Source organism: Aotus nancymaae, unplaced genomic scaffold (genome assembly GCF_030222135.1).
Source record: "Aotus nancymaae isolate 86718 unplaced genomic scaffold, 86718_ANA_hifiasm-v0.15.2.pri h1tg000011l, whole genome shotgun sequence".
Lineage (NCBI taxonomy): Eukaryota > Metazoa > Chordata > Mammalia > Primates > Aotidae > Aotus > Aotus nancymaae.
In genome coordinates, this window is record NW_026988422.1 from 40,741,046 (window position 1) to 40,760,748 (window position 19,703).

The 19,703-nt window shown below is 40.5% G+C and overlaps 1 protein-coding gene and 1 pseudogene across 3 annotated transcripts in view; both read right to left on the bottom strand.

Moving 5' to 3' along the window:
* The window catches only part of GPR176 (G protein-coupled receptor 176), a 127,816-nt gene that overhangs the window by 46,413 nt on the left and 61,700 nt on the right, over positions 1-19,703 (bottom strand). The window lies entirely within an intron of this gene.
* On the bottom strand, positions 6,670-8,118 carry LOC105724154 (keratin, type II cytoskeletal 8-like; annotated as a pseudogene).

The following is a 19,703-nucleotide window of genomic DNA, read 5'->3' on the forward strand; positions in this document are numbered from 1 at the left end:
ATCAAAATTTGCAGGACACAGCCAAAGCAGTGCTGAGAGAGAAATTTACACTACTAAAACCTTATAATTAGGAAGGAGAAAATGTCTCAGATAAGCTCCCAACTCAAAAGCCCAAAAAAAGCAAAGCAAAAAAAGAAAACTTAAAAAAAGAAAAAAAAAAGAAACCAGAGAGAGGAAATAACAAAGAGTAGAAACCAATGAAATTTAAATTAGAAAACAATACATAAAAATCAATGAAATAAAGAACTGGTCCTTTGAAAAGATCAATGAAATTGATAGACCCCCTAGCAAGATTGACAAAGACAAAGAGAGAGAAGACACAAGCTATTAGTAACAGGAACAAAATGGAATAGCTATATGGAACCTGCAGACATTAAGAGTATAATATGGAAATAACCATACACACATAAATTTGACTATTCCTTAAAAAACATAAGCTACCAAAGCTCACCCAATATGAAAGAGATTATTTGAACAATCCTATCACTATTAAGAAAATTTTACTGTATGTTACATACTTCCCCAAAAAGAAATCTCCAGGTCCAGATAGTGTTATAGAGAATCCCACCAAATGTTTAAAAAAGAATTAACACTGGCTGGGCGTGGTGGCTCATGCCTGTAATCCCAAGACTTTGGGAGGCCGAGGCAGGTGGATCACGAGGTCAGGACTTTGAGACCACCCTGGCCAACATGGTGAAACCCCGTCTCTACTAAAAATACAAAAATTAGCTGGGCGTGGTGGCGTGCGCCTGTAGTCCTAGCTACTTAGGAGGCTGAGGCAGAAGGTTGCAGGGAGCTGAGACTGCGCCACTGCACTCCAGCCTGGGCAACAGAGTGAGACTCTGTCTCACAAAAAAAAAAAAAAAAGAATTAACACCAATTCCATATAATCTCTTCCAAAAAATAGAACAGAAAGGAACACATCATTTTATTAAGCCAATATAGCCCTGATACCAAAATCAAAGAAAGTAAAAAAAAAAAAAAAAAAAAATAGAGTACAGACCAATGTAACCTCATGTACAGATACACAAAAAGCCTTAATGAAAGATTAGCAGATAGAATTCAACCATACTTTAAAATAATTATACACCATTCCTAAGCCTGGTTTAAACATTTGAAAGTCAATCAACATAATCTACTCTATTAACACATTAAAGAAGAAAACCACAATTAGGTCAATCAATGCAGAAAAAGTACAGGACAAATTTTAACACCTATTCATACAAAACCTCAAAAAAGTGGGAATAGAGGGAAATTTCCTCAATGTGATAAACATTTACAGAACACCAACGCTAATATTCTGCGGTCAGGCATCACTTAATGACAGAGATCGTTCTGAGAAATGTGTCAGTAGGTAATTTCATCACTGTGTAACAGAGGATACTTACACAAACCTAGATGGCACAGTCTACTATACGCCTAGGCTATATAATAAAGCCTATTGCTCCTAGGCTACAAATCTGTAGAGGATGTTACTGTACTGAATACTGATGGCAATTGTAAATATTTGCATATCTAAACATGAAAAAGATACAGTAAAAACATGGTACAAAAGATTTTGAAAATGGTACACTTGTATAGGGCACTTACCATGAATGGAGTTTGTAAGACTAGAGGTTTCTCTGGGTGAGTCAATGGGTAAGTGGTGAGTGAATGTGAAGGCCTAAGACATGATGCTTACTACAGACTTTATAAACATTATATACTTAGGCTACACTAAATTTATTTTAAAAATAAAGTGACTGATTGCACTATGACATTATAAGGGCTACAATGTCACTAGGGATTAAGAATTTTTCCATTATAATCTAAAGGGGCCACCAACATATATGTGGTCCATTGCCAACTGAAACTTTGATAAGCACCTGACTATATTTGATGGTGAAAGACTGAATGCTTTCTCCCCACGACTGTGAACAATTCAAGGATATCCATTATCAATATCCCTTTTCAAAATAATGCCAGAAGTTATACATCTATATGGTATGATTCTATCCATATAACATTCTTGAAAAGACAAAAATCATAGAAATGGAGAACAGATTGGTGGTTGCTAGGGGTTAAGGAGAGGGATAAAGAGAGGGTGGTGTGGAAGGGAAGTAGGTGTGGTTATAAAAGGGCAACAGAGGGCTCCCTGTGGTGATGGAAACATCTGTGTCTTGATCTATCAATGTCAATATCCTGGCTTTGAAACTGTACTACAATAGTGCAAGATGTTACCATCAGGTGACATTGGGTTAAGAGTACATGGGATCTGCATATTATTTCTTACAACTGCACGTAAATCTACAGTTAGGTCAAAATAAAATATTTAATTTAAAAATAAAAAATCATCCTGTCAACTGTGGGGAGAATCAATGATTTAAAAAAAAAAACAGTGGCAAAAGACCTATTAGGAAAACATGAAGTTATCCAGGCAAGAGATGACCATGCCAGAATGAACACGGTGGAAGTTCAAATAAGGAGAAGCAGATAGACACGGGAAATATCGAGAGGCAGAATCAATGATATTTGTTGATGAATTAGCTGTAAAGAGCAAAAGAAAAAGTCAAAAATGACTTTTAGGTTTCTTACTTGAAGAACTAGACAGATAATGACATCATTTACTGAGATAAGGACAATTCTGTTCTACAGAAACATTTGAGATTTGAGAACACTGTTCGATTAGTTTATCCTCTTCTTTAAAAGCATTCTAAATTTGGATGTAACTTCATGCTACACATGAAGAGCTTTCAAGGTTTAAAGCAGGCTACATACTTTGAATAAAATCTATGAAGAAAACATAAACCTAAAAAGTCCAAAACCAGGAAAGTACTGCTGAGTCACAAACTCTCCATTCCATCATTTTTTCAAAAATTTTAATACCAGAGCAAGATGAGACTTCTTACCCTGAAGTTGTAAACAAACTGCCTACTTAAAATATTTTTTTTCCACTCAAACTGATGTTCTCATTTAGGTGATTTCTTCCTGAGGTCAGACAAGGATGCTTTACCTAGTTAAAGATAATTGAATGACCTTAGAAAACCTATGTCCCCTGAGACACATGATGAGGGCCTGGCGCTTAAATGAACACATCCAGGACTCAGTTTTTCCTTTAAGGCAATGCTTGATTCTCATCCATTAACATCAACTCTTGTTTTCCTCATAAATGTGAGTCAGTGGGCTGCAGCCCCTGGTTGTCATAGCAACTGCAATTTCACACACCAAAATGGCTTTCTCAGAACACAGACTTCAAGCAGCACTTTTTTTCCAACCTATAGTTCAGCACATGAAGAATTTGGTGCCATTTCCAGTCACCTCTTTTGTCTGAGATATGTTTCATTTAGATAATGTCACAGTGACTGAAAGACCAAGACCAAAAAGAAAGATTTCCAGCTTTGTCCCTTAATTAGACCTTTGATTATAAGTGCTTCCTTGGCTGCTAAGGCTCCTGAACAGCCTGCTTTTGGTATTGTGCCCCAGGGGTGTCGTAAGGCCATGTAATCAGATTCAGCCCACAAGGCAACAATAATCTACTGAAATATCCTGAAGGAATGGTCCTACATATCCCTTTCTTTCATGTTCTTATTCTTCTGGTCTACTGTTTCCTGCTGGCTCAGAAAAGAAAAAAGAATGATGAATTTTCTCAATTGTAATATTATGAGAAATAGGGAAAAAATCATGAAGGCAATGGTTTGTTGTCTGAGGAGTTTCCAAATGGCCTTAGAATGCACCTATACTACCACTCCCCCATCTCATCCATGGCAAACACTGAAAATCTACAACAGCCCTCTTTCCCTCTGAGCCCAGTATAAGACCTCAGAATCTTACACAACACAACATTCCAGACAAGGTCCATCTGCTATCTGGAGACTAGAATCTTAGCTAATGTTTCAAAATGTCAAGTTCAGCACTCTGTTTAACTGTAGGAGTCAAAAAGCAGTCCTTACACAAGAGCTAAGATTTTGCAAAACAATCTGAAAACTCGTCTGGATAACTCACTTGCAAAGTGAACTAGTCCACACCTATCAACTCAGGCAGTAAAATTATGTTGTTAATGCAAAGTCATAGAGGAATCCCAGATGGGTCTCTTAGCCTTTCTCTCTTGCCCAAACACTGACTATATTCTTAGCCTAACCAGCTATGCCACAAGTATACACTATATCAGACATTTTTAAGTGTCAGATTTTAAAAGTATATCTGTATATCAGCTCAAAACTGTTATTACTAATGGAAAAACAACTTAGAGTACTCATTTAAATGTAAGCCCATTATGAACACAGTTTGTCTTACTTACCACTATATCCACAATGTCTTGAGCAACATTTGGCATATAATAAAAGGTACTCAAAAAGTACTTGTTACCCTCACATCCATTAGGATAACTACTATTAAAGAATACACAAACAAAACAACATGAAAGGATGTGAAGAAATTGGAACTCCTGTGCACTCTTGATGATAATGTAAAATAGTATCGCTGCTATGGAAAACAGTATGGAGGTTCCTCAAAAAATTAAAAAATCGAACCACCATATGATCGATCCAGCAATCTAATTTCTGGGTACATATGCAAAAGAACTGAAATCTGAATCTTGAAGAGATATTTGCACACTCATGGTCACTGCAGCATTATTCATAATAGCCAAGAGGTAGAAGCAACCTAAATGTCCATCAACAGATGAATGGATTTAAAAAACATGATACTTACATATAGTAGAATATTATTCAGCCTTAAGAAGAAAAGAAATTCTGACATATACAACATAGATAAACCTTGAGGACATTATACCAAGTGAAATCAGCCAGTCACAAAAAAAACAAATACCAGGCTGAGTGTGGTGGCTCATGCCTGTAATCCCAGAACTTTGAGAAGCCAAGGCAGGCAGATCACGAGGTCAAGAGAAAAAGACCATCCTAGTCAACATGGTGAAACCCCATCTCTACTAAAAATATAAAAAATTAGCTGGGCGTGGTGGTGCACGCCTGTAGTCCCAGCTACTTGGAAGGCTGAGGGAGGTTGCAGTGAGCCAAGATCGCACCATTGCACTCCAGCCTGGGCCACAAAAACAAAACTCCATCTCAAAAAAAAAAAAAAAAAAAAATACCATATGATTCCACTTATATAAGGTATCTAAAGTAGTAACATTTATAGAGACAGATAGTAGATTGGTGGTTTCCAGGAGCTGGGGGGAGGAAGAAAAGAGAAGTTGCTGTTTAATGGATGTAGAGTTGCAGTTTTGCAAGATGAAAAGTTCTGGAGATTAGTTGTACAACAATGTGCATACAGTTAACACTACTGAACTATACACTTGAAATGGTTAAGATGGTAACTTTTATGTATATTTTAATATAATTTAAAAAAAAAATACCTGTTAGATCAATGAACAGAAAGATTTATTTCTCCTCTAGAGTAGTGGCTCTCAATCAGAAATGATTTTGTCCCCCAGGGAACATTTGGCAATGTCAGGAGACATTTTTGGTTGTCATACCTGGGAGAGGGAGTGCTGCTGGCATCTAGTAGCTAGAGGCCAGGGATGTTATTACATCCTACAAAGCACAAGATATCCCCCAACAACAAAAATTTATCTGGTCCCACAATGTCAATAGTGTTGGGTTGATAAAGAGTATCTATATAAAATGCATAGCTCAGAGCCTTAAAAATGTTAGCCTTATATTTATCACCATCATGATAATTATTATTTAATTCTAGGCTAAGACTGAGAAGTTTTTATTTCCTTAACTTGCATTTGACACAATAAACTAAGGTCAAGTCGCCTACAAAATAAGCCTACTGTACATCCTTCCACATTTGCCATCAGGAAAGGATTGAAGGAAAGGGGGTGAGAGTGTCTATAATACATTCAAAAGTCTGATGCTTCTGACTAACCCAGTCTCAGAGCCCTGCCCAGAGCAAGACTTTCCTGAGTTGCTCAGGAAAGCAGACAATAAGGATCCCCAGACAAGGTTTTCCCAAGGCAATCAGGACCTGTGATGTAAACTCTGGCGCAAAAGAAAATCTCAGATGTCTTCTTGAATTGGAGATCATTCTAGTGTCTCCTTCCAAAGATTAAGGCCATTTGTTTGAGGTATGAATCAGTTCTTTTAGATGATCATATAACCAAGATGGTGTCCAGAGCCTCTCTAATACTATATTATAAGGAGTGGAAATTTCCTTGTACCCCTTACTTTTTTTTTTTTTTTAAGAGCTAGCTGCCGGGCTCAGTAGCTCATGTCTGTAATCCCAGCACTTTGAGAGGCTGAGGCGCACTGATCACTAGGTCAGGAGTATGAGCCCAGCCTGACCAACATGGAGAAACCCTGTCTCTACTAAAAATACAAAAAATTAGCCGGGCATGGTGGTGCATGCCTGTAATCCCAGCTACTCGGGAGGCTGAGGCAGGAGAATTGCTTGATCCCTGGAGGTGGAGGTTGCAGTGAGCCAAGATCTCGCCATGGCACTCCAGCCTGGGCAACAAAAGCAAAACTCCATCTCAAAAAAAAAAAAAGCAATGAATTGTTTTGCAGCTGGAGGCATGGGCAAGGGGGGTCCCCACCCGGTGGGTGGGCTGAGGGCTAGGGCTGAGCCTCAGGTGAATCTCCTGTTCCCTGTGCTCCCCTGCACAGGTGCCTCCCTCCCAGGCTCTGAGATCCTCAGGAGGGGCAGGCTGGGAGGGACTTCTGTAGCTGTTCACTTAGGCAAGACATCAGAGGACTCCACCAGCTTCCCATCGCAGGTCTCAATCTTCTTCACAGCCATGGCCCTGGTGGTGATGTTGCGGCTGATGGAGCTGGAGCCCATGCCAGAGCCAAAGCTGGAGCCCAGGTCGTAGCTGAGGCCGGGGCTTGTGAGGCCCCAATAGGCCAAGCTCAGACTACCTGCACAGCCACTGGTGGTCTTCATATGGGTACTCATGTTCTGCATCCCAGACTCCAGCTGGCTCTCCTCACCCTCCAGCAGCTTCCTGTAGGTGGCAATCTCAATGTCCTTGGCTAGCTTGATGTTCATCAGCTCCTGGTACTCACGCAGCTGCTGCGCCATGTCCTGCTTGGCCCGCTGCAGGGCAGCCTCCAGCTCAGACAGCTTGGCGTTGGCATCCTTAAGGGCCAGCACCCCACACTGCTTAGCATCTACAATCGTGGTCTCCAGGGAAGCCCTCTGGCCTTTGAAGCCCTCAATCTCAGCCTGGAGCCAGCTGATGTTCCAGTTCATCTCGGAGATCTCAGCCTTTGCAAGCCGCAGGTCATCCCTGTGCTTCCCAGCCTATGTCTGCAGCTCCTCATACTTGATCTGGTAGATTCTCTCTGCCTCAGCCCGGCTGCAGTTGGAAATCTCCTTGTACTGCACCTTGACCTCAGTGATGATACTGTCCATGTCCAAGGAGTGGCTGTTATCCATAGACAGCACCACAGACATGTCCGAGATCTCGGACTGCAGCTCCCAGGTCTCCTCTTCATGCAGCTGCCTGAGGAAGTTGATCTCGTCAGTCAGCCCTTCCAGGCGAGACTCCAGCTCTGCCTTGTTCATGTAAGCTTCATCTGCATCCTTCTTGAGGAGGACAAATTCATTCTCCATCTCTGTACGTTTATTGATCTCATCCTCATACTTGTTCTTGACGTCCTCCACCAGCCCCTGCATGTTGCCAAGTGCCGCCTCCAGCTTCAGCTTCTCCTGGCCCAGAGTCTCCAGCTGCTGCCTAAGGTTGTTGATGTAGTTCTCAGATATGTTGTCCATGTTGCTCCAAGCTGTTTTCTGCTGCTGTAGGAGGCTCCACTTGGTCTCCAGCATCTTGTTCTGCTGCTCCAGAAACCTTACCTTGTCGATGAAGGAGGCAAACTTGTTGTTGAGGGTCTTGATCTGTTCCTTCTCCTGGGTACACACGGCCTGGAAGTTGGGGTCCACCTCCAGGTTAGAGGGGCTCAGCAGGCTCTGATTGACCATGACGGCACTGATGCCTCCCATGCCACTGGCTCCACCATAGCCTGGGCCCAGGCCACTCCAGAAGCTGCTGCTGCCCACTTGAGAGAAGCTCGAGGAGCTGATACAAACACCAGGCACACTTGTATAGGAGCAGCTGCTGAAGGCCCGGGGGCCAGAGGTGGATACCTTGTAGGACTTCTGGGTCACCCTGATGGACATGGTGGAGGCAGGAGTGGAGGCAGGCGGGCTGAACCAGGTGGAGATTCCAGAAGGAGCAGAGAAGCTGCTTCTTTGAACCCCTTACTTTTATGGTGTAGAAAACCCCAAAGTATTACCTAAGACTTCTGTGAATCACATCCTATGAATTTAGGATCTCAGGGTCTGCAGTCATTTGTGCTCACTCTATCTTGTTCCCTGACATAGTCTTAGTTTCTCTTTAGTGATCTCCATTAAAACAAAATGAAACAATACCAAAAAACTAGCCACACCAAGAGTTCTATGATTTGAGGTGACTTCTCTGAAATCTTGGTAGGGAGCATAGAAATCAGTCACATAGAGGAAGTCTCTTGTTGTGGTCATTCCCCCCTCTCCTCCCTTGGTTCCCCTCCTGCTCAGAAGTAAATCAAGCCAGGCACAGTGGCTTATACCTGTAATCCTAACACCTTGGAAGCCTGAGGTGGGAGAAACACTTGAAGCCAAGAGTTCAAGACCAGCATGGGAAACATAGTAAGACATCCCCCTCCACCGCACCCCTAGTCTCTAAAAAAAAATAATAATAATTAGGCGGGTGTGGTGGTGCACACCCGTGATCCCAGCTACTTGGGAGGCTGAGGTGGGAGAATCACCTAAGCCAAGTAGTTCAAGGCTGCAGTGAGCTATGATCATGCCACTGCACTCCAACCTGGGTAACAGAGTGAGACTCTGTCTCAAAAAAAAAAAAGTAATTCATTCCCCTCCTTGGAAACCTTGAAACTTGTCCCAAAGGGTCTTACTATGCCAACTTATCAAATAACTCTCTTAACAAAGATAGGTCTTTCTCCAGAAGGAATTTTCATAGTATCTAAGAGAATACCATTTTCTCCATGTATTACAATGATAAAGTACATTACCAATGATACGTTAAAACCTTTCCACCAAAAATATGCCTGAAGAACCTTCCAATAAAGAAGTCACGGCCGGGCGCGGTGGCTCAAGCCTGTAATCCCAGAACTTTGGGAGGCCGAGGCGGGTGGATCACGAGGTCAAGAGATCGAGACCATCCTGGTCAACATGGTGAAACCCCGTCTCTACTAATACAAAAAATTAGCTGGGCACGGTGGCGCGTGCCTGTAATCCCAGCTACTCAGGAGGCTGAGGCAGGAGAATTGCCTGAACCCAGGAGGCGGAGGTTGCAGTGAGCCGAGATCGCGCCATTGCACTCCAGCCTGGGTATCAAGAGCGAAACTCCGTCTCAAAAAAAAAAAGAAGTCACATTCCCCATTTTACTATTCCCCCAATGTGTGTCCTAACTATAGTGAAGGTATGAGGAATTCAAATAAGCCCTGGGCCTCTTTCTTGTCAATTCACAGCCCACCTAAAATTCTACACTACATTTAGGAGTAATTGTAGAGATTAGAGGTTATGTATTTCTCAAGGGTCCCCTGCCCCTAGTATACAGAGGTATGATTTCAGTTCCACCAAGAAGACACCTGTGTGACCTGTGTGAAGGGCTCGAGTGGCATGAAAGGGCAGCACCTGTGGGAAGAGTGGAGCCTCTGGTGAGCACAGCAGCAGGAGCTTTGGTTCTGGCAAGCAGCTGTGGCAGAATGTCTGACGTCCAAGCTCCAGCATTATAAAGACCACTAGAAGAGTGTGGCTGGGGATTTTCTGGGCTGCACTGCCCTTGGCTGAATTGTTTCTGTTCAGTAACTAAGGTGAGTTCTGCAGCCATCTCTAAGATTCTGTGAGTTGTAAAATATCCTCTAATAAAATAACCATCAGCTGAGCAAAGTGTGTTCTGCTGTTTGCAACCAAAAACTCTAATCAAATAATAAAGACAGTTAAGTTTGGGGAGGAGGTACCTGGATTCTCCAGGAAATTAATGGCAATAACATAGTAACACTTACTACTAAACTTACTAAGATTCCAGTGCTATGTTCTAGCTACCTTACATATGTAAATTCACTTTAAACCTCATAACAACCATAAGAGTAGATATCATTATTCATTGCATTTTAAAGATGCCGAAACAAATCCAGAAAAATACGTGACTTGACCAATATCACCTAGCTAGTAAGTGAAGGAGACAAGATTCAAACCCAGGCAATTTGATTCTAGAACCATGCTCATAACCATTGCAATATGCCACCTCTGTTGTCAACATCTGGATATGGAGGGATGCCCAATCTAAAGAGTCTGAAATTCAAGTCCCTTAAAACATGCTGTGCAGGCCAAACAAAGCCTCTTCTCTGACAATCCTGTCTAAAATAGCCACACACCTTTACCCTATGCTGCTTTGTTTTTTTCACAGCACTCACTACTTTCTTCAGTTATGCCATTTATTTGCTTACTGTCTATCCATCATACATCATACAAATACAATCTTTAGATGCTATATTAGTTACCTATTGCTGCATAACAAATTCCACCAAAACTTGGCAGCTTCAAACAACAAATATGTATGATGGGGGAGTCAGGCATACAAGAGTAGTTGGGCTGGTGGTCTGGCTCAGGGTCTCTCAGGAGGCTATGGGCAAGCTGTGGGGCAGGGCTGCAGTCATCTGAACAGGCTGGAGAATGCTCTGTTCACCCACATGGCAAGATGCCTCAGTTCCTGCCAGGTGAACCTCTTCACAGAGCTTCAAACAACAAATATGTATGATGGGGGAGTCAGGCATACAAGAGTAGTTGGGCTGGTGGTCTGGCTCAGGGTCTCTCAGGAGGCTATGGGCAAGCTGTGGGGCAGGGCTGCAGTCATCTGAACAGGCTGGAGAATGCTCTGTTCACCCACATGGCAAGATGCCTCAGTTCCTGCCAGGTGAACCTCTTCACAGAAGCTGACTTCTCCCAGAGAGACTGATCCAAGAAAAGGCAAGATAATAATGCCACAATGTCTTTTTAAGACCTAGTCTCCAAGTCACATACTGCCTTATTCTATTCATTAGAAGTGGGTCACTAAATCTAATCACATTCAATGAGATGAATACAGTGGGGATGGGGGGATTGGAAGCCATCTTGGAGACTGGCTACCAATCATGGACTTTCACTTGTTCATTGTTGTATCTGCAATACCTAGTATACAGCAGGTGTTCCAAATGTATTTACTGAGTTTGCAGAAGATTTCAGTACACAGTAGGCATTCGATATATATTTATTGGTTGAGTTTGGGGAAGATTCCAGTGTACAGTATGCATTCCATATATATTTATTGGTTGAGTTTGGGGAAGCTGTCTGTCTGTATATAGCTCACATAGATGTGAAATAAGCAACATATGCAAGTAAACAAAGCCATGGGTGTGTATGAGATCCTACAGAAAAAGGCAGGATAAAAAGGGGCACTGGACAGAATCTTAATGAATGTCAAAGTCCATGAATGTTCAGAGAGGGAATTTAGGTTAGCTTCCAGTTCTGGCAGCAGGGTAAACTCGGCCCAACTCTTACTTCCCCCTGCCCCAACTACAAACATACACAAACAACACATTAACAAATAATACTGAACCACTCAGCCTGAAAGAAAAAAAAAGTGAGTCTTAAAAAGGAAACTTGGCTGGCCACAGTGGCTCACACCTGTAATCCCAGCACTTTGGGAGGCGAAGGCTGGCAGACTGTTTGAGCCCAGAAGTTAGAGACCAGCCTGGGGAATACAGCAAAACCCCATCTCTATAAAAAACACAAAAATTAGTGGGGGTTGGTGGTGCACATCTGTACTCCCAGCTACTTGGAAAGATGAGGTGGGAGAATCACTTGAGCCAGGGAGGTCCAGGCCACAGTGAGCCATGATTGCACCACTGCACACCAGCCTGGGTGACAAGACAAGACAGTGTCTCAAAAAGAAAAAAAAAAAAAAAAAGGAAACTCTAAGCCAATACTGAAATCACCAGCTCTACAGAGGCCATAAGAACTAGGGGCCTCTGTAGAGCTGGGGGTTTTCATGCTCATGTGGAGGAAGGACAAATGTGGGAGCTGGAAATGAGATACCTGGATGAGGCTATGACCTGCACAAGGTTGACCAATGTGAAAAGGAGACTAGAAAAACTGTGCTTACTGGCAGGCAAAAGAAGCAAGCAAGAAGACAGAAGGTCTGGGTAGAAGAAAAAATTCTTCTGTTAGAAATAAAACCCAATATTGTACCAAGCATAATATGGGAATCCCAAATTAAGAAATTAAATATAAAATTTAGTCCTGAATTAGTGGAATCCCTGAGGCTTTGGCAGAAATGAATACAAAATTGCTCTATGAAACATTGCAACTCAGAATGCACTAAATTCCTACATGGGAAAAAAAATACCATTGAAGGTCTGGGCACAGCAGCTCATGTCTGTAATTTCAGCACTTTGGGAGGCCAAGTAGAGAGGATCACTTGAGGCCAGCAATTTGAGACCAGCCTGGGCAACATGATGAGACTTTGTTTTCACAAATCAAAAAATCAGCTGGGTGTGATGGTGCACACATGTCGGCCCAGCTACTTGGGAAGCTAAGGAGGGTGGATCACTGGAGCCCAGGAGGTCAAGGCTACAGTGAGCGGTGATCATGCCATTGTACTCCAGCTTGGGTGACAGGATGAGATCTTGTCTCAAGAAAGAAAAAAAAAAGAAGGATAACTCACGATTAAAAATAAAAAAAAATTTTTTTCAGATGACGTGTTGCTCTGTTGCCCAGTTTGGAGTGCAGTGGTGTAATCTTAGCTCACTGCAGCCTCCACCTCTCAGGTTCAAGAGATTCTCCTGCCTCAAACACCTGGGATTACAGATGTATACCACCATGCCCAGCTAATTTTTATATTTTTAGTAGAGACAGGATTTCACCATGTTGACCAGGCTGATCTCGAATTCCTGACCTCAGGTGATTTGCCCACCTTGGCCTCCCAAAGTGCTGGGATTACAGGTGTGAGCCACCACACCTGGCCACAAAATACAAATTTTGTAAGAAAACAAATCACCATGAGAATCAGCAGACACAAGAAATGTGAAAACTGGCACCAAAAAACTAGAACTTAAAAAGATATTTTAAGAGATTATAAAATGAGTATGTTTAAAATGATCAAAGATATTTAAGAAGAAATAGAATCATAATATAGGAATGAACACAGAAAAAAGGTATATCTGAGGAAAAATTAACATGTATGCATATATGTTATATGTGTATCCAGAATATATAAAGAATTCCTAACACAACAACAAAAATAACCTGATTAAAAAATAGGAAAAGGACTTGTGTAGACATTTCTCCAAAGAAGATATACAAATGGCCAACAAGCACATAAAAAGATGTCCAACATCGCTAATCATCAGAGAAATGCAAATCAAAACCACAATGAGATATCACCTCATGTCCATTAGGATGGCCACTGTGAAAAAAAAATAACAAAGTATTGGCAAGGATGCAGAGAAATTGGAACCTTTGTGCACTGTTGGTGGGAATGTAAAATGGTGCAAGCTGCTATGGAAAACAGTGTGAAGATTTCTCAAAAAAGTAAAATTAGAGCTACCATATGATCTAGCAATCCCACAACATGGATCAACCTGGAAGATATTATACCAAGTAAAATCAACCAGTCACACAAAGACAAATACTGTATGATCTCACTTTTTGGAGGTACCTAAAGTAGTCAAATTGGTAGAGACTGAAAGTAAATTGGTGGTTAACTGGGGCTGGGGCGAGGTAGAAAAGTGGAGTTGTTCAATGGGTGTAGAGTTTCAGTTTTGCAAGATGAAGAGTTCTAGAGACTGGCTGTACAACAATGTGCACATAACACTACTGAACGACACACAAAAATGGTTAAGATAGTAAATATGTGGCATGTTTTTTTTGCCGCAATAAAAAAGGCTTAAATCCAAAAAAAGCCATTGTTACTTCTTCAAATTACAGAAATCATTAAAACTGAACACATAGACCACTTGTATTAATCCCTTGACCCTCATATTTCAAGCTAATAATCTATTGAAAACAATACTAGAGTAATAAAAATGTCTATCTATATGAATGAATTAACAATGGCATGAATACATGCTTTTCATTAGTGGATGAGAGGTTGGGCAATGCAAAGAATGTAGACAGAGGATTTTTAAATAAATGCTTCAAGTCCTGGTAAAGGCAGGGGTTCAGGCAGATGAGTTTCAGGCTATCCTTAGCCAGAAACAGCTTCTCCAGTACACTCCTCCCCTGCCCAGGGCACTGGAAATACCCTTTGTGCATTCTCCCTGTCTCCTGTAAATGAGAACAGAAGCAAGGCTAACTGCTTCCAATTTCTAGGGGACTTCAATGGGCAGAATTCTTGCATCATACGCAGTGTCAATGGCAAATATTCCCAATCATGTATTTTTTTCCTCCAAATTCTACTCTGTTAGCTGTAATTTTAGCGTTTGTTGAGAAAAATGCCTTAGTTTATAATCATTTTTAAGTCATTGACTCTACATCCTGTGATTGGTTAAATCAGGGAAATAAAAGTGACCTGAAGGCTCATAACACAGGCTTGCCCTAGTATGGATAGGAGAAGCTAACTTAGACCTGCTCGCCGATGAGGGTTTTAGGTTGACACTACTGCAAGTCATGAAGAGCCTGATTGGCTTTGCTCTTCTGTGAGTACTTACATTCTGGTTTTTTTAACTTTCCCAATACTGACACCCCACCCGAAAATGAAACGTAAGTTCTATTCTCAGTTAATAGGGTGCTGGGCACCTTGGAATGCCCACTAACTGGCTCCACCTGGGAAAGTGGTACCAGGTGGAAACACTAAAAGAATTAGCATCAATTACTCTGAAGAAGAGAAATACTCCTAAGGGAGGTTCTGAGATAGTCCTGACTGCAAGCCCTCTGTTCATACTCGAATAAATCCCTGAAATGTCATAAGAGTCCAATGTCTCAGCAAACTGATTGACTAAACAATCTAGAGTCAACAAACTAGCTGGAAAGCCTCCAAACACCCTACTTTTCTAAGAGAAAAAATCCACACAATGTGATAGCTAGCAAAGTTTATCAACCATGACATAACATAACCATGGCAGATCTTTTTAGGAACCACTTTACTTATAATATGAAGAGTGTCTGAAATAATTTAATTATAAAACTATATTTTAGTGTCAACATGTCTAAGAAATTGTATCTTTAACCTGGCTTTGCAAGAGAAATCTTTCTTTTTTATTCAGGATTTATGACAATCTCCATTTAATATTCTGCACCCTTTAAGAGTGACATAAATGGTGTGCCCAGCAGGAAATCTGACATCAGTTCACATCAAAGAGACATCAGTTGGCTGCCAGCTGGAGAGTTTCTAGTATTTCAATTCAGAAATTTCTCATCAAAATGTTACAGGTGTGTTTTACAAAGGAAGCAGTAGTTGCATAGCAAATCTTTAGATGACTCTTCAGGGTCTTTAGAAGACTCTTCAGGGTCTTTAGAATCAATGTTGAATTATCAGCCCAAATGAATCCTGTGCCTTTTAATAAGATGGCACACTCAAGTACCATGGCTGGGTCTCTTTCTGTTCTAGGTCATTGTGTAGGAGCCTTTTCTCCTCCCGATGCCCTTTAGAAACTGCCACTCTAGTAGCTGCCTGACTAGAACTGCTGCCTCTCTTGGCTTAGTCCCCATTTCTGGCCTTGCCTTTGCCCTTGGAGTGAGAATTCACTTCTCCTGGTTCCACTCTCAGTGTTTGGTTGTTTAAACTTAAATTTTTACTGGTACAATCTAAAAAAAAATCAGTCAAAATTTTATGTCTTATTCTGAGCAGTAAGGTACAGGGAATAGAAAAAGAAAAGAAAAACGTGTATTACAAGTAATTTTGCTAAAAATGTAAAAAGCTTAAGCTTACCTATAAGTATATAAGGTAAGAACTTTTAAACATGATATCCTACCTGAGGTAGGTGATATTCTCCCCATCAGGAAAAGCAGGCCTTTTGATGCATTTATTGGCATATGAGCTGGTTCATGTAAATAAAAACTACAGAGGTGAAAGTCATACAGATTCTAAGAATCCTTTCCAAAAGTCAGTGGACCACTACAATTAGTTGCAGGTCACATATTTGCAACAATTCTATAAATATAGTCATGTGCCAAATAAACATGTTTTGGTCAATGACAGACTACATATACAATGGTGGTCCCGTAAGATTATAACAGAGCTAAAAACATTTCTATCACCTAGTGGTCTAGTGACATCACAGCCATCTTAAAGTCATAACACAATGCATTATTCATGTGTTTGCGGTGACGCTGGTGTGAACAAACCTGCACTGCCATTCATATAGAAGTACAGCACATACAATTATGCACAGCACATACAATTATGCACAGAACATACAATTATGCACAGTACATAATACTTGCTAATGAAAATACACTACTATGTTACTTTTTGCTTATGTATTTACTATATTATACCTTTCATCTTTACAGTGTATCTCTCCTACTTATTAAAAGAAAAAAGTTAACTCTAAAATAACCTCAGGCAGGTTCTATAGGAAGTATTCCAGAAGAAGGCATTATTATCTTGGAGATGACAGCTCCACGCCTGTTACTGCCCATGAAGACCTTCCTATGGGACAAGATGTGGTGGTAGAAGAGAGTGATATTGATGATCCTGATTCTGTGTAGGCCTAGCTAATGTGTGTGTTTATGTCTTCATTTTTAACAAAAAGTTTAAGAGTTTTAAAAAAATAAAAATTTTTTAAATAGAAAAAAGCTTATAGAATAACAATATAAAGAAAAAATTTGTACACCTATACAATGTGTTTTAAGCTAAGTGTAATAACAAAAGAGTCCCAAAGCTTTAAAATGTTTAAAAGTTTATAAGGTTAAAAAGCCACAGTAAACTAAGGTTAATATATTAATTTATTGGCCGGGCGCGGTGGCTCAAGCCTGTAATCCCAGCACTTTGGGAGGCCGAGGCGGGGGGATCACGAGGTCAAGCGATCGAGACCATCCTGGTCAACATTGCGAAACCCCGTCTCTACTAATACAAAAAAATTAGCTGGGCATGGTGGCGCGTGCCTGTAATCCCAGCTACTCAGGAGGCTGAGGCAGGAGAATTGCCTGAACCCAGGAGGCGGAGGTTGCGGTGAGCCGAGATCGCGCCATTGCACTCCAGCCTGGGTAACAAGAGCGAAACTCCGTCTCAAAAAAAAAAAAAATATATATATATATATATATATATTAATTTATTATTAAAAGAAAGAAAATTTTAAAAACAAACGTAGTGTAGCCTAGATGTACAATGTGTATAAAGTCTATAGTAGTGTAATGTCCTTGGCCTTCACACTCACCAACTCACCCAGAGAAATTGCCAGTCTTGCAAGCACCATTCATGTACCCTATATAAATGTACCATTTTTATTCTGTACTTTTACCCTACCTTTTTTATGTTTAGTTATGTTTAGATACACAAATGCTTAACCATTGTATAACAATCTAGCCTAGGTATGTAGCAGGCCATATCCATCTAGGTTTTTTAAGTACACTCTGTGGTGTTACACCCTAATGACACATTTCTCAAAATGTATCCCCATTGTTAAGCGAAGCATGACTATGTATTGAATATAAGGCTTGTATATTACTGAGTGTAAGACTGCCACTGCAGTCTGGTGTTGAGAATATGGGCTCACATCATAGTTTAAGTATTCTTTCCCTTGAATAATTTTTGAACTCTCAGAAAATAAGCAGGTATACAAAACAACCCCTGAAAAAGTATGGTAAACATGTGACTCTATGTCACGTAGGGTGATTTCCTACCAGATGTTGCCTGATTTGACCCCCCTTTCTTACCACTTCATACCCAGACACCCTACTCCTGATCAGCAATGATCAGAAGACCAGCAATAAAATAAGGCTTAGATGAACTAATAAATGTTTGTTTCACCTATTCTTTTTTTAAGGTTGAAACTTTAACAAATCATTAAACTCTGACCACATCGAAAAGGCTGTATCAGAATAGAAAACCCAGAAATAAAGCCACACATTTACAGCCAATTGATCTTTGAAAAAAACTGAAAAGAAAATACACTGAGGAAATGACACCCTTTTCAACAAATGGTGCTGGGAAAACTGGATTGGCAAATGCAGAAGAATAAAACTAGACCCCCATCTCTTGCCATATACAAAACTTAACTCAAGATGGATTAAAGACTTAAACTTAAGGCCTAAAAACTGTAAAAACACTAGAAGAAAACCTAGGAAACGGGAACAGGTTGTGTGGACAAAAAATTTAAAAAAGGAAACCTAGGAAAAACTCTTCTGGACATTGATCTAGACAAAGAATTCATGATTAAGACCTCAAAAGTACAGCAACAAAAACAAAAATAGACAAATCCAACTAAAAAAGCTTCTGCACAGCAAAATAAATAATCAACAAAATGAACAGACAACCTGCAGAATGGGAAAAAATATTTGCAAACTATGCATCTGACAGGGGGCTAATATTCAGAATTTGCAAGGAACTCAAAGAACCCAACAAAAAAATCCCAATAACACCATTAAAGAGTGACCAACAAACATGAATAGACATTTTTCAAAAGAAGACATATAAATGGTCATCAGATATGTCAAAAAAAAGGCTCAACATCTATAATCATCAGAGAAATGCAAATTAAGACCACAATAAGATATCACCTTACACCAGTCAGAATAGTTATTATCAAAAAGAAAAAAATAATAACAAATGTTGGCAAGGACGTAGAGAAAAGGAAACTCTTATACACTATTTATGCAAATTTTTTTTTTTTTGAGATGGAGTTTCGCTCTTGTTACCCAGGCTGGAGTGCAATGGCGCAATCTCGGCTCATCGCAACCTCCGCCTCCTGGGTTCAAGCAATTCTCCTGCCTCAGCCTTCTGAGTAGCTGGGATTACAGGCACGCGCCACCATGCCCAGCTAATTTTTTGTATTTTTAGTAGAGACGGGGTTTCACCATGTTGACCAGGATGGTCTCGATCTCTTGACCTTGTGATCCACCCGCCTCGGCCTCCCGAAGTGCTGGGATTACAGGCGTGAGCCACCGCGCCTGGCCTGATGCAAATTTAAATGAGTGCAATCTCTATGGAAAAAATATGAAACTTTCTCAAACAATTAAAAAAGAACTATCATTTGATCCAGCAATCCCATGCCTAGGTATCTATCTAAAGGAAAAGAGATTCTTAAATCAAAAAGATACCTGTACCCATAAGTTTATCACAGCACTATCCACAATAGCAAAGATATGGAATCAACCTAAGTATCCATCAACAGATAATCGAATAAAGAAAATGTGACATATATACACAATGGTATACTATTCAACCATAAAATACAATAAAATGATGTCTTTTGTAGCAACATGGATGGAACTGGAGATCATTATCTTAAGTGAAAAGAGTCAGACACAAAATGACAAATACCCTATGTTCTGCTTCATAAGTGGGAGTTTAATAATGTGTACACATGGAGGTAGAGCATGGAATGACTGACAATGGAGACCCAGAAGGGTGAAGAGGTGGAAGGAGGATGATGATGAAAAATTATTTATGGGTACAGTCTACATTATTTGGATTATGGATACCCTAAAAGCCCTGACTTCCCTACTATGTGATCTAGGCATATAACAAAATTACAATTGTACCCCATAAATTTATACCAAAA